Here is a 15837-nt window from a genome sequence, read left to right as displayed (position 1 = left end):
TGATATTAAAAGCAGACATTTATTTTTTATTAGTTCATATCAACAACAAGGACGGTATGCATCCCTACTCTACACCCTCTGTCCCATATTAGTTGTCCAATTGAAAAATTTTGACTAGCTACCACTTTTTTATTTTTGAATCATTTGAAATTATTTTTAGTCATATTCCATTTATATACTTATATATTATCTATATCCCATATTAGTTGTTTATTTTGATTAACTTTGACTCATAAAATTTGTGATTCAAAATTTTTTCAAAATTTTTGAAGAAAAACAACTAATATGAGACGGATGTATATTATTTTTAAAATTTATTTCATAAATGAACTAATTTCAAATAACCATTAGCTCGACTTATTTGTTCGTTAACAAAGATTGTGAACATTTTCGTGAACCAAGTTAAAAAACGACTCCTCACTAGAGCTCGGAGAGAGCTGGGCTCAAAATATGTAAGGAATTAAAATATTAAACTATTTTAAGTAGCTTCCCACATAAGCTTGACGACATTCAAGAATTCAGTCTTTTACTGTTCCACAATTCACTTTTTAAGATTTGGTGATGAGGTAAGCCCCTGTTTTGTAACTGTTTATGTTTTTTTGTTTATTGTTTAAGGTTTAGATATAAGCATTTATGTTTTGCTTTTGTTTATGGATAAACTGAAACATTATTTCATAATGTCAAAATATTGAGCTTGTTTTGAAAATAAAAATAAAAACGTTATTTGTTAACCTTAAATTATTTTTTTAAAAGAAAATCTAAAATAACAAAGAAAAGTTATTATTTGATAACTTTAAAATGAAATTGAAAATAGAAAACATTAACATTGACACCGACTTCTATCCAAACATCCCAAAGTTGGATAAAGATAACCCTCATATGCAAGTGTTTTGTAGATTGTCTCATTTCACAGAGATCTCATATGCCTTCAATTTCGGTCAACTGTATGCAATTCAAACTGAGAAACCCCAATGAAGTTGTACAAAACTGGATCACATATTCTCATGTCAAGATAATTTCATATTTAAAGTAATGTACTAATAGATCAAAATGTTGAAAATCGGGTTTATTTAGCGGAACCAAAACTACGATTCCCACTAGTTCTTGAGAGGTTCAAGCGCAAAAAATAGGCTTCAAATATGCTTATAGTGCATATCATACCCCTCTCGTGCAAAAAATACCCCTCAAGTTTCAATATGGTGCAATTCAGTCCTTCTGGCACATTTAAAACCAAACTCGACTAAAATACCCTTAGTCAACAATTTTATAAAATATATAAAAATACATAATTTTGTAAAAAGACAATAGTGTGGTCTCGAGTGTGCTCACAAAAATGTGTCAATTTAGAAGTGCGTCAAGTGGCCAACACATTTAGAAATTTATAAAACCACTAGACACTTATACTATGTAGTATGAAGTGTGAATGGATAGTCCCAAGAGATTGTAAGGATATTCGGAATAAAAGTTAGATTAGTAGGTCAAGTGATCAAAATAGTAGTTTGGCTTGGTTACTTAAACTATGATTAACTAAATTAAACAATGCAAGAAAAACAATCTAAATAGAGTAGGGTGTAGAGAATAGGAGAGAGGTCTTAGGGTATAGGAATCACCAATGAACTCTTCCTCTAAACATCTAACCTTTAACAATTTGGGAAATAAACAATTTTATAAAATATATAAAAATACAAAATTTTGTAAAAAGGCCAAAAATGACAATAAGCAGTGATGTCGTCATTTTGCACACCCATTCTACAATTCGGTTTGGGTTATAGCAAAAAATCGCTATAAAAGAGTGAGGCATCGAGACTGCCATAGAAGACGGTGAGCTTGGTGTTAGGGTTTTTTTTTTTATCAGAAGAGAGATGTCCCAGGTGGCGGTGACCTCGGAGGCTGAGGTGTTTATGGGTGAAACGGTGGCGGAGGTCATTTTCATTCCTTTTCTTTTTATTCAAATTTTACGGATAAATTTTTTTCCGTTGTCTTTTCTCTTCTGTGTTTGGTTTCCCGTCACTTAGTGTCATATCGAGTGCTCAGAAATGGTTTCTGAGACTCTTTTTTTAGGATTGACAACTTCCTTTAAAGACCGAGTCATTTCCACATTTTTCATTTTTCGTCACTATTCACTTTTTGTCTTTTCCCGGTTTCCTTTTTCGTTGCATAACCTCACTTTTTGCCCTCGGATTTGACTCCGGCTTTGCATGCACCCATGATATTTAATTTCTATTATATCTACATTTTTACTTTTGAATAAAAGCATGCTAAATGTTTACTTTTCTTGTAAAGGACATGGATGCATAACTTTTGATAATTTTCTTAACTTTTGGGGTTTTAGTGTAATTATGTAAAGTAATTATTTTTCATCTTAGGGACCATTTTGAAATTTAATTTGGAAGATATTTTCAAAAAGGATCTTTTTGCAATTTTTGGAAAGTGTGACAAATGTCATACTCTCATTGGTCCACTTGTTGGTATTTGTGTGGGGACACTTTGATGCCTTGGATGATGATATGTGGAGGGTGGAGATTGAACCACTTGTTGACCTAGGATAGGTGCACTTGTTGGCTTGGATGGTTGGCAAGTGTAGGCTTAGGATTAAGCCCACAATGGATGCTTGGATGAATGACAAATGTATGCTCCAAATTACGTCTTGCAATTATTTTTGGGCCACTTTGGGATTATGGTTTTAAAGAGGGGTTTTTATGCAATTAACCAAGAATTGTGTGTGTTGACCATGGTGTAAGATCACATAGTGAGTGGAGGATTTCTAATTCCTCCACTCACATTTCATCTCATTGTTTCATTTCCTCCCTCACCAAAAACCTTAGCCACCATTAGAGGAGCTTGATGCTTAAGCTTTGACCTTGATTTTTGAGGCCCTTTCACTCGCCTTAGACCATAAAGCTTGGAATACTTTTTGTTCCTCTCATCCTCTTCTACATAACCCTTGAAGGGTTTGCCATTTTGAGTTTGTTTGCCTTGGATTCTAGAAAGACTCTTCTTCAGTGAGGTAGGGGGTGTTATAGTTTATTTTCCAAGTGTTTTACTTGCTTTTGTATGAAATATATGTTGTATGCATGTCTTTAGTTAATTTGAGAAATTAATGATTTATCTTAGCTTGCATATAACTCATTTTAGACTTGATATATGGCATGGCCATGACTTGATCTTTGTTATATATTAAATTGGAATGATTTAAATGAGTTTTCAAATCTAAAGGTTAAATGAATTTAATTTGATTTAAATTCTAGTTAATTGTGCTTTGTTTGTATTCCATTTTAGACTTGATATATAGTATGACCATGACTTAGTACTTGATATATATTAATTTGAGATCATTTGAACAACTTTTGAAATCTAGAGATTTAATTGATTTAAATCAATTAAATTCTATATAATGATATCTTGCTTATGTTGCACTTTTGATTGAATATATGTAATGATCATGCTATGTTGTTTAGCATATATTAATTTGAGATTATTTGGAATTGATTTGAAATCTAGAGAATTTAATTATTTTGTTTAATTAGATTCTATCTAATGGCTCCATGGATCTATTTGTGTTTTAGAAATTGTTTCTATATTCAAATCATGGACTTGTACTTGTTGTGTATTCACTTGGTTGTGTTTTGAGCATTTGATAACATTGTTGTTATATTTATATTCATGTGAACATGTTTTATTTATGGAATATATTGTTGCCTTGTGTAATAAATTGCACACTTTGTAATTGACATTATATATGCCATTTAGAATGAAAACTCTAAGGCATGGATTGTGTGGTTTCAATTTACTTGTGCATGGAAGGTGATTTCGTGCATTATTTAAATTACGTATAAGTTGTGAACTTATTTGATTATTTTGGAGTCACTTGGGACATTGTTACTGAAATATGGCTAGAGTTTGGCTCTAGTACGGGAGGTATGAGTTCTCCCTATTTTATAGTGCGCACTAGGGTGGTATTCCCAACGGGTTAGTGCCCGGAATAACCGTTTAGGTCTTGGCTTTATCCAAGATTTGATGTCCAAGTCTTCCACTATTTGATTTCGCATTTGATTCCAAGTTGACAATCATGTTTAATTGTGACTTGTGGTTTTGGTTATTGGCGATTTAATGTTGTTAAGTACATTTGTGCATTATGATTTTTTTTAAGGTATCATCGCATGTTTTTTTATGTTGTTAAGTACATCTATGCTAAATTGTCATATTTAGACGTTTTTGCATTTTAGATTTCAAGTTGATAACCTTAAGGATCTATGTCTTGATGCGTTGTATTAGAACTTTTAATTATACTAAAGTGTTATATTTAGTTGTTATCGTATTTTAGATTTCGAGTTGATAACTTTGAGAATCTATATCTTGTTGCTTTGTATAACATGCTCTTATGTTGTTTGGAATTGCATGAAGGATGTTATTTATGCTAAAAATGATCTAAGGTAGCTTAGGATGCTCCCTATGTGTCACATTTGACATAGACGTTACGTGGCATGACCCTTTTGAATTGTTTCAAGTTAATGTAAAAATCTTTAAAGAAATTGAGTTTATGCATGCTTATTCTCTACGAGTAAACTTGTTTACTCACCCCGAAGTTACTGGTGGATTTGTTCAGGTACGAAGACTTGGTTCGTGATGTTTATCATTGCTTGGATGATTGTAGATTTGAAAGTTTTAATTCTTGTAAAGGTTGGCTTGAAATGCCACTTGTAGTCTTTTAGGTTAAAATGTGTATATTTGATTCCATTTATGTAATGTGTACATAAGTGTGACGGCCCAAGTTTTTCAACCCGGTGCGTCAGTGATGAACCAAAAGATGACCCAATAACGGATCCGAAATGCGGAAGCAAAAGACAAAACAATGGTCTCTAGAGATACAACATGACTCTAAGATGCCAATGTGACCCTCAACGAGGTCACGGAACCCAAAGGAAATAAATGCGGAAGTAACGTTTCAAAAATGAACAAGAATGAACCTAGGGGCAAAAATGTCATTTTTAGCTTAAAAGTAGATGCCACCGAGCACACCATTGAAAAGACAATGAAAAATTAATGAATTTAGACTTAAGAATCACTTGATTCGGAATCCGGATGAAAAAGATATGGCTAACGGAAGAAGAAGGGTCAAAACGGTCAAAAAAGTGACAACCAAAACATCTAACCGGTTAGAGGGTCTCCTAACCGGTTAGGAGGCCAAAATTCATGACCAAAACACTGCCCATGCACATGTAACCGGTTACGAAACCCCTCGTAACCGTTTACATGTGAAGAGGGCAGTAAAGTGCAACCCAAAAACCTGGCAATAGGGGTTTTTTTGGAAAAAAATGGAAATTTTAGGGCCAAGATGGCATTTTCTGGAAAAACTCAAAGAAGAAACCCCCCTCAAAATCGAGTTTTCTACATGACTCACAAGAAAAATCGAAAAATATGACATTTTCTGGAAAAATATGAAGAAGAAACCCCCCCTAAAATCACATTTTCTAAATGACTATATAAAGAACGGAATTTATTTCCCAAATAAAATTCCCAAAATACCCTTAGGTCAGATTATGCAACAAAAATGTAAAATGAGTCCGTAGGAGGCTCATTTCACCAAAGAAGAAGCTTTGCCCGGAAACAACAATGCACACAAATGTAACTTACCTAGTAAGATGTGCTACAATGATCCATGGCCCAAAAATATGGCCGATACAAAATATGACCCCCCCAACGGCCAAAATGCCAAAAACGAAGTTTGGAGTGAAAACTTGGAATTTAAAATCATGAGATGGTTTCAAAATGCCGTTTAGCCCTTGGCCACACTTCATACATGGTGAATGAATGCTAATGGAAGAATCAAAATGGAATTCCCACACCCAATGCAAACAAGGTGAAGCAAAAACTCAATATTTTTCAATACTTTTATAATATTCCATGAAGTCAAAATTTTCATAGGATACAAATTACATGTCATTAGCCTTCGGCCTCATCTCATACATGTCAAATATATCGAAAAGAGTGTACTCATCTACACATTACATATAAGGAATCAAATGTACACATGTTGACATATAAGACTATAATTGGCATTCCGAGCCAACCTTCACAAAAATGAAAGTCTCTAAGTCCACAAACCATCCAAGCATAATGAGAACCTCAACTTTGATTCTTGTACCTGAAATATGCCCCAGTATCGTAGGGGTGAGTAACATAAAGCTACTCGCAGGAAATGAGCATGCATCGACCTACGTTTTACAAGTTTGCATGATTTAATTATTGTGGTTCATTCCACCTAACGTTTATGTCAAATGTGAGACTCAAGGAGCATCCTAGCTACTTAAGATCATTTCTAGCATCAATCACGTCATTCATGCAATTTTAGCAACATAGGGTCATGCTTACACAAAGCAACAACATATAGATTATCAAGGTTATCAACTTGAAGTCTAAAATGCAACATCAACTAAATATAACAATTTAGCATAATTAGAATATCTAATACCACACATCAAGACATAGATTCTCTAGGTTATCAACTAGAAATCTAAAAGTGTGAAATTAACTGAATATAGCAATTTAGTATGGATGTACTTAACAATATCAAAATCGCCAATAGCCAAAACCACAAGTACTCAAGGTAAACATGATTGTCAACTTGGAATTGAATGCGAAAACAAATGGTGGAAGACTTGGATATCACGCTCGGAATTCTGCCGAGACCTCAATAGTTATTCCGGGCACTAACCCGCAGGGAAGACCACCCTAAGTGCGCACTATCTCAATGACTTAGAGGACTCATGTCCCCGTACTAGAGCCCAACCCTAGCCATCTCAATTCAACAATGTTCCAAGATTCCAAAATAAGCCAAATAAGTTCATAACTTATACATATTACTACTACATAGTAACAAGTTAGCAATATAACTCTCAATTGTGCATAATAAGCATTTCATATCCATAATGCTACGAAATCACAAGCCAACAATATATTCATATTATAAACATACTCTTATGAATATAAATTTAACAACAATGCCCTTCAATGCATATAACACAATCAAGTGAATACTTCACAAGTCTAAATCCATGATCTTAAAATAGAAGCACTTTCTAGAACATGATTAAATCCATGGATAAACAAGATAGAATCTAATTACATCAAAATAATTAAACTCTCTAGATTTCAAATCATTTCCAATTGGCCCCAATTTAATATATGCTAATAGACATATCATGGTCATTACATATATTCACATAAAACCTTAATTAGGCTCATGAAACCACAAAATTAGATTTTAATTAATTCTCTTAATTAAAGTCTCTAAATTTCCAAACTCAACCAAATGCTCTCAAATTAAAGTATGTTAACAAACATGCCAAAACTTAGTTTAGAAGCATAATACAACTCAATTTCATGTAAGGTACGGCTATGAACTTTAATCTTTCACAAAAGGTAAATATTAATTAAAAAGAGCAATTCTTATTTAATTAATCCAAATTTAATATATGTTAACCAACATATTAAAACAAGATTTTTTACCATGCCACAATTCAAATCAAAGTTATATATCATCATGAATTTTAAATCTTATACAAAGAATTAAAAATTACTAACTTTCTAGATTTGATACAAGGCACATATATAAGTTGTATAATCATGTTAAACACTCAATACTACACGCACAAAAGCCTAAAACATTCCCTACCTCCATTTGAGATGAAATCTCAAATCCCTACCAAAATAAATCGGCTCCGAATCCGACGAAACTCCTAGGTTTTATCGGGGACAACACCACGAACATGAATCCCAAGGAAGCCCCATCAAAAAAACAACTTGACTTCAAACTTGAACTCAAGAAATGGCCAAAACGAGATTCCAATCGGTTGGAATCGAAGGCCTCGTCGAGGGGAACATTAAACACTAAGGCATTAAGGTATTTCATTAAAGGAAAGAAGCTCAAAAGAAGAGAGAGAAGATGGCAGCCATGGCTGCCTCTAGATCCAGCCAAGAGAGAGGAGAGAGAGAGCAAAAATCTGATTTTTCACTTAAAAACACTCTATTTATAGAAAAACTCAAAAAGTGTCCCGAACGGGCCCCGTCGGGTCCAGAAAAGTGAAATCTGAGCAGACGCGCTTAAACAGCAAAACTCTATGAATGAAAAAGATTTCAAATGAGAAAATATGAACAACGGAAGAAACGGCGTCGAAAACTGAGTCTCGAGCAGAGAGTTATGTCTAAAACAAGTTTGACGCAAACCGGGGCCAGAAACCCTAAAACTGGAAAACATCGTCCAGGAGGAAATTCTAAGAGTCCACGACTCGAGAAAATGTGAAAATGAATCCCATACGAGAATCTAGGCTCAAAATAAGGCATTGAGCAATAACTTTCATTAATTGCACAATGGCCCCCCCAAAAAGTGAAAATTGCGAAACTGCCCAAGAATGAAAATATCTTCCAAAAGATATTTTCTTAGATACCCCTGAAATAAAATATCCTCAAAAGATATTTATGAAAAACACCCCAAGAAAAGAAAAAGTTTCCAAAGAACTTTGTATCCATGCCCCTATGGACACCGGGAGCAACCAGAGTACTTTCTCACGAAAGTAAAGATACGTATCTCATGAAAACCACTGAGAATGAAGATATGTGAAGTCAGAAACCAACTCTGAACACAAGAAGTGTGGTTACACAAACAGAGTGACAAATGAGGAAAAGACAGAATAGGGAAGAAGACAAAAAGTGAATAGTGTCGAAAAACGAAAAATGTGGGAATGACTTGGTTCTTAAAAGAAGTTGTCAATACACAGAAAAGAGTCTCGAAAATCACTCTAGAGCACTCGAGATGACACTAATTGACAAGAAACCAAACTCAGAAGGGAAAAGACAACGAGAAAAAATTTATCCTAAAAATCCGGGTCATTACAATAAGTACACTCTATGCAATTTGTATGCAAATTTTTAACTTCATTGTTGCTTATGGAAGTTAGGAAATTTCATGCATTGAAGGGTCATATTTTACATACAACATGCCATGAGGCCGTAAGACATTGTAGTACGTCTACCTTATAATGTCACATATACTTACATGTTCACTTTGGCAAACAATACCTTTCTTGATGAAACAAAAACTTAAGGTTGCATTTTTTTTTTGAGTTTTTACCCTATTCTGTTCCAGGGTAGAAAACTCAATTTCGGAGGGGGTTTCTTCTTTGTGTTTTTCCAGAAAACGTCATCTTGGCCCTCAAAAACCCATTTTTTTCGGGAAAATCCTTGCTGCCAGGTTTTTTTGCTGATTTTAACACAAGTGTACTTGGTACTATTCATTGACTTTTTTTTGAAAAGTGTGACAACCGATCCAAAACTTTCAGGGGTCTTGTTGGTGTATTTTAAGATTGTATTTTCAATTTAGGCAATTTAAAAACCTCCTGAAGCCCCATTTCCTTTCCTTAGGCAGTAGCTAGGAATGATTTTTACCCTCTTGACCTGATTTTCTTGGGGGCATTCTGGGCATTTTGTAATGCAGTTTTTTGGTTTCTGTCTACACTACTGAGTAGAAAACTTGATTTTAGGGGGGGTTTCTTCTTTGAATTTTTCTAAAAAAGTCCATCTAGATGCCCGTTTTTACTCTCAGTTGCAGCAGCAGTGGGTCTGCAGCACTATAGCTGTCTTGACCCTCTTTTTGTTTTTGACCTTTGTCCCTCGTCTGGACTCTAAATCGAGTAAACTTTTTTTTGAACTTGACTTTTTTTTTTTGGGTGTCTTTCCAAAGGTGTGCTCGGTTGCACCCGGATCTTCCTGGATAATTACCAGTTTACCCTTTTTGCTTTGGATGTCCGTTTTTTGTTGTTTTGCCGTTTCTCCTTCGTCCGGACTCCGAATCATTCGATTCTTGAGTCCATCTTGATTAATATTTCATTTTATTTCCATTGGTGTGCTTGGTAGCACCTGAATCTATATTTTAAAAAATGACCATTTTGCTCTTAGGGCTATTTTTGTCCGGTTTTCTTGTAATCACTTCTGCTACTTTCTTTTGAGTTCCGTGACTTCACAGGAAGTCATGGATGTGTCTCAGGAATAATATACATTCTAAGGACGTCATTTCCATGTAAAATGACTATTTTGCCCCTGGGGGCTTATTTGTCATATTTCTGATCTATTACTTCCACGTCAGTTCTCATTGAGTTCCATGACCTCATGGAAGGTCATCGAAGTGTCTTAGAGGTGTGTTGTGCCTTGGGAGACCGTTGTTTTGTTTTTTGCTTCCACATTCTGGATTCGTTATCGGATCTACGTTCGGTTCATCACAAAACGTGCTGGCCTAAAAACCAGGGCCGTCACATCAGGGAGGCGGGGTAGAGGACGAGCCAGACGATGAAGAAGATGACTCCAATTATGAGGACGGTGGCGATGATGACAGAGGAAAGAGTGGTGATCATGGGAATAAAATTAATAGTGGTAAACCGCAGTATAGAAGGTGGAGGGCGGTGGTGTCATTGCGTGGGGGTATCTGAAGGTGAAGCTTGTGAAGGTGGTGCCGAAATAACCCTGTTCGTCCCCACTGACAAAGCATTATCGGATCTTCCGGTGATTGCGAAGTCGTCAAGTTTTAATATGGAGTTAAACGTGAACCCGATTCAGCCGTTGCTGGGGACTGTGGCAATGGGTGCCGGCCGGAAGCTACACTTTGCAAATATAGAGGGAAATCTGGCAATGGCGGGCATAAACGTGAAGCAACTCTTGGCGTCAATTGAGGTCATCGTCTTCAGGTAAAGGATCTGTTGGTTAAGCAATCGATAAAATGTGAAATTGACGGTAAAACACCCGATCAACACCGCCGCCGACAACGTCATTATAAATAACGGATTGTGCCGGCGGTGAGCTATTTGATCGGATCATTCAAAACTCCAAGCATGCTACAACCAAGGCTGACTAATCCGAGTTGGACTCGGGGGTGAAGCAGATGCAAAGGAACGACTTCAGATGAGAAAGAGCCATGGCCGTAGAACTGGTATGGTAATCTCTATACATTCCGGCACTTCCTTCACCTTCATTATCATCGTCGCCAACAGCCACTAAAAACAATGCCTTCACCTTCGCATACAATTTGTTTATAAATATTAATATATAATTGAAGGTTAAATTGTAAAATGACATAGCTTAATGAGCATTTTCGAAAGAGTAAAAGGGAAAAATGGGTATTATAACAATAATTTATGTCAGATTTCCGACAGAGGGGTAATTTTGCATAATTTCATAAGATTAGGGTGTTTATTGCACACTTTTTCAAATTGGGGGTAAAAGTACTACGCGGAGTATACTTTGCACTTACCCTGTTCTTGTGAATCAATTCTAGATAGAAAAAGAAGATTTATCATCTTTGGAAAACTTATAAATTGTCAACTACGAGAATATCATTAAATTCTTTAAACTCTTCATCTCCTACACTAAAGCTTAAACAACTAAGCTTTAAGTCTCTATCTTCAAGTTTTAGTGTAATGCCCCACATCGATTAGTGGAAGTTGCTGAGATTTATATGTATAGACAATCCTTAACTATGTAGACGTGTTTTGAGCAAAACCGTGAATACCGAGAGGAGAGTGTGCAAGGCGGACAATATTTACATGAGTTTTAGAGCGGGTCGTGACTAATAGTATCAGAACCAATTCCTAGCTGAAAATAAGGGCATGCATAAGCCCACGCGGGTCAGACCAGCGAGGATATTGGGCCTCAAAAGGGTGATTGTGATATCTCACATCTTTTGGGGGGAAAAGTTATTGAGATGTATATGTGTAGGCACCCCTTAACCATATAGACGCATTTTAAGCAAAATCGTGAGCACCAAGAAGAGAGTGTGCAAAGCAAACAATATCTACACAGGTTTTGGAGTGGGTCGTGACATCTTAGGACCTTAGATGGAATTCATAAGCTATGAAAGAGTGAGCTCCAAAGAATAGTTGAAAGACTTATAGATAAAATGTGATACCCCTCGGATCCGAGACATAGGTTGATCAAGCCCAAGCCCAAACCCGAGGGAATACCAAATAATTAATATGTTATAATGAACACATAATACAAGGAGAAATAAGAAATAAAAGTTATACACTGAAAGAATACTAAATTAAAAATCCTCAAATATAAATATTAAAATCTGATGATCTAAAACCTCCATAAGTTTAATAACTCGGGAATCCATCTCTAGTGGACCCCTAATAAAACTCCAAACTGAATGAAAGTAAACTAAAACATAAAATCCAAACCTAACATCTAGAAAGAAGTCCTACGTCATCGGTAGAATAGAAGATCGTCTCTGCTCAACTCGAACAAGCCCTAAGACTGGAAACGCCCAATACCTAAAAAATGATAAGTGAGTCAAGCCCACTAGCAAGTTCTATACTACTATTGCCCAAGCAGAGACCCGATACACATGTACCTCCTAACTAATCCAATAATAGCTAAATAGTCCGTAGATATATATATATATATATATATATATATATATATATATATATATATATATAATCACAGTACAGGACTCTCACTGGACTATAGGCCTGTCTCAACTTGACTAGTAGGCACCATGCAAAACGCACCTGCGGTGGGCATGACTAACTAGACCTAGCAGGGTATACATCCAAAAATCATAGCCAACTATTCATCCCAATGCATATATGCTCCCTAACCAATAACTCAGAGACTCAGGCTCATCTCGTGGCATCATAAAAATATATTTAAATTCCATTCCAAACCAAAGTGTCACTCAACTATTTAGTGATCTAACACAAAATACAGGTAGGACTTAACTTTTGTAGTTAATCCATCTCTTAATCCAAAGTAGGTAGGACTTAGCATTTTTTGAGCTAATTCCCCTAGTATGTCACCGCCCCATACCGGTGCATACAACCATCCATCCAGTTGTTGATAATACAAATGACCATATTAATATCAATATCAACAAATCCATAACAAGTATAACACCATCCATCCAATTGTTAATAATACAGATGATATTGTAAATATCAATATCCACACATCCATAACAAGTACATAAAAAATGTATAAATAGCATGCTTGTCATATATGAACAGTACATGATTCTCTAACAGTTTAAGAATGCAGAGAATAAGTGTAATCCATCCTTTAATTCCCTATAGCATACTGATATCAATATCAGAATTAACTACTCCATATCACCTGGTACGCTGATAATACATAATAACTTGTAAACATCAACTAATTTTCTGTTAAGCATAACCGACATTATATAAATTGAGATGCTTAATCCTATACCACTGTCATATGATTTAAACATAAAATTCCTAATTCAATCACTAATTTTAAAACAAGCAACTTGAATTGTCCGTATCACAGTAATATTGATCTCTTTCCTAAGAGTTTCCGGCTGTTCCCTATTTTACCTTCTTATGGAGGATTATGAATTACCAGGCCTTCTGAAAATTTAATACAGGTTTAGAACTTACTAAAAACCTTTAGAAACACTCTGTTTTCAGCCTAGAATGTAAAGAATTCAATCCCCGTAGCCCAGGTCTTGCAGAAAATCAAATCTGGAAGCAAAATCAAAGAAGCCGGCTCCACACAAGGTGGAGCCGCCTCCACAACAAGGTAGAGCCGGCTCCACCCATGGTGGACCTGCCTCTAGACTCTAAAGAGCCGGCTCTACCTCCTCTTTTTGGTGAGCTTGCTCTTCTTGAAATAGAGCAGGCTCCTCCACCTGTGCGTCGTCTTCTCCAATTCCGGCGGTGTCCAGCAACTGTGTTCCTCCAACCAAGTTTATTACTGATTAAAACTAAGTCCTAGGGTGTTCCAAAGTTAATTAAATTCATTACTTATTAACCAAAATCCATTGGAATAAGAATTACCCAAAACAGATTTAAAACAAGCACAAAACTTAAGCGGAAACACATACTATTTTGAACAAATTTCATACAACCAAGTAAATTAATTTAGCTTTTACTCATCTTGGGATTGTGTTAGAGATGCAAAGAACACAGGCCAAAGAAATAGAGTTAGTTATAAAACTTGCCTTACACCGACGGTCTTTTCTAAGTTCTCCGGTGAAACTCTCTGTTTGCTTTCTCTCTCTGTTTCCTCTATGCCTCCACAGGAACTTACGTTTTTGTTTTGTTTTTTTTTTTTTTTTTTTTTTTTCTCTTAAACCCTAAACCACTGTAATAAGCCTATTTATAACCTTAAACATTAAACCCTAATCCATGTATAATTCGGCCCATAGGCAAACCTAGGTTATATTCAATGTTGGCTGCCTATGAAAACTATAAACCCAAAATAAAGCTATATGACAGTCACGGAAAACCAGTCATTTTAAAAATAATTAACCTAAAACAATTAAATTATTAAATCCCATTAATTCAATGAACATAATTATAGAATTAAATTAAAACAATTAAATCCATAAGTACGACAACTAAGTAAAACAGAATAATTAAATAAATTAAATCAATTAAATTAAAACAAGTAATCAAATACAACTAAAACAATTAAATCAAACCAAAGAAATAAACAAAAGCAATTTTAAACAATAAATTAAATACCAGGACTATCATTTTGAAATTAGGGGTATTACATTCTTCCCCCCTAACAAAAGGAATTCCATCCTTGAAATTCGCCCTTACTTTCTTCCAAAATTTCTGGAAATTGCAAGCGAATGACGTCCTTTCGTTCCCAAGTAGACTCAGCCTCATTGTGATGACTCCATTGAACACGAACTAAAGAGATAACCTTATTACGAAGGATCTGCTCCCGACGATATATAATACGACACGGTGGCTCCAAATAAGTTGCATCCGGCTGCAACTCAATCTCCCCAATATTGATATGCTGATACCGATCCTTATCTTGCAAAAATTTCCGCAACATGGAAACATAGAACACGTTGTGCACGCGATCCAAATTGGCACAACTTCAACTCGATCCGTAATCATGAATGGACCGACAAACCGCGGTGACAACTTCCCTTTCTTCCTAAAGCACATTAAACCCTTCATCGGTGACACTTTAAGTAGAACCTGATCCCCAACCTGAAACTCCAAAGCATGTGTGAGACAATCAGCATAGCTCTTCTGCCGGCTCTGAGCAGTGCGTATGCGATCTTTAATAAGAGTGATCTTCTCAGAATTATTCTTGATGAACTCAAGACCCAATTTACTCTTGCTAACCTCCATCCAACAAATAGGCGAACGACACGGTCGGTCATATAATGCCTCAAATGGTGCCATCCCAATAGTTTTCTGAAAACTATTGTTATAAGCAAACTCCACAAGCGGTAAGTATTCCTCCTAATAACCTTTGAAATCTAGAACACATGACCGAAGCATATCCTCCATGATCTGATTAACTAGTTCAGTCTGTCCATCAGTTTGAGGATGATAAGCAGTGCTAAGATGCAACTCTGTACCCAAAGCCTACTGAAAACTCCTCCAGAATCCAAACACAAAGCTCGAATCCCTGTCCGATATAATAGATAAAGGAATGCCATGCAACTTCACAATCTCAATAATGTAAAGTCTTGCCAACTTCTCCGTGGTGAAGTCAGTGCGAATAGGCAAGAAGTGAGCTGATTTCGTCAGTCTGTCCACGATAACCCAAATGGAATTGTGAACCTTGAAGGAATTTGGCAACCCTTCCACAAAATCCATAGATATGCTCTCCCATTTCCACTCTGATATCAGTAGTGGCTGTAGAGCTCCTAGCGGCCTCTGATGATCAATCTTGACCATCTGACAAGTACTACATCGTGAGACAAAAAGAGCAATGTCCCTCTTCATACCTGCCCACCAAAACTGCCGCTTCATATCCTTATACATCTTGTCGCCTCCTGGATAAACAGAAAAC

The sequence above is a fragment of the Cornus florida genome, unplaced genomic scaffold (genome assembly GCF_030987335.1).
Source record: "Cornus florida cultivar Cherokee Brave unplaced genomic scaffold, ASM3098733v1 CherokeeBrave_3.0.0_Hap2_Chr11, whole genome shotgun sequence".
Taxonomy (NCBI): domain Eukaryota; kingdom Viridiplantae; phylum Streptophyta; class Magnoliopsida; order Cornales; family Cornaceae; genus Cornus; species Cornus florida.
This window is presented reverse-complemented; position numbering follows the sequence as displayed.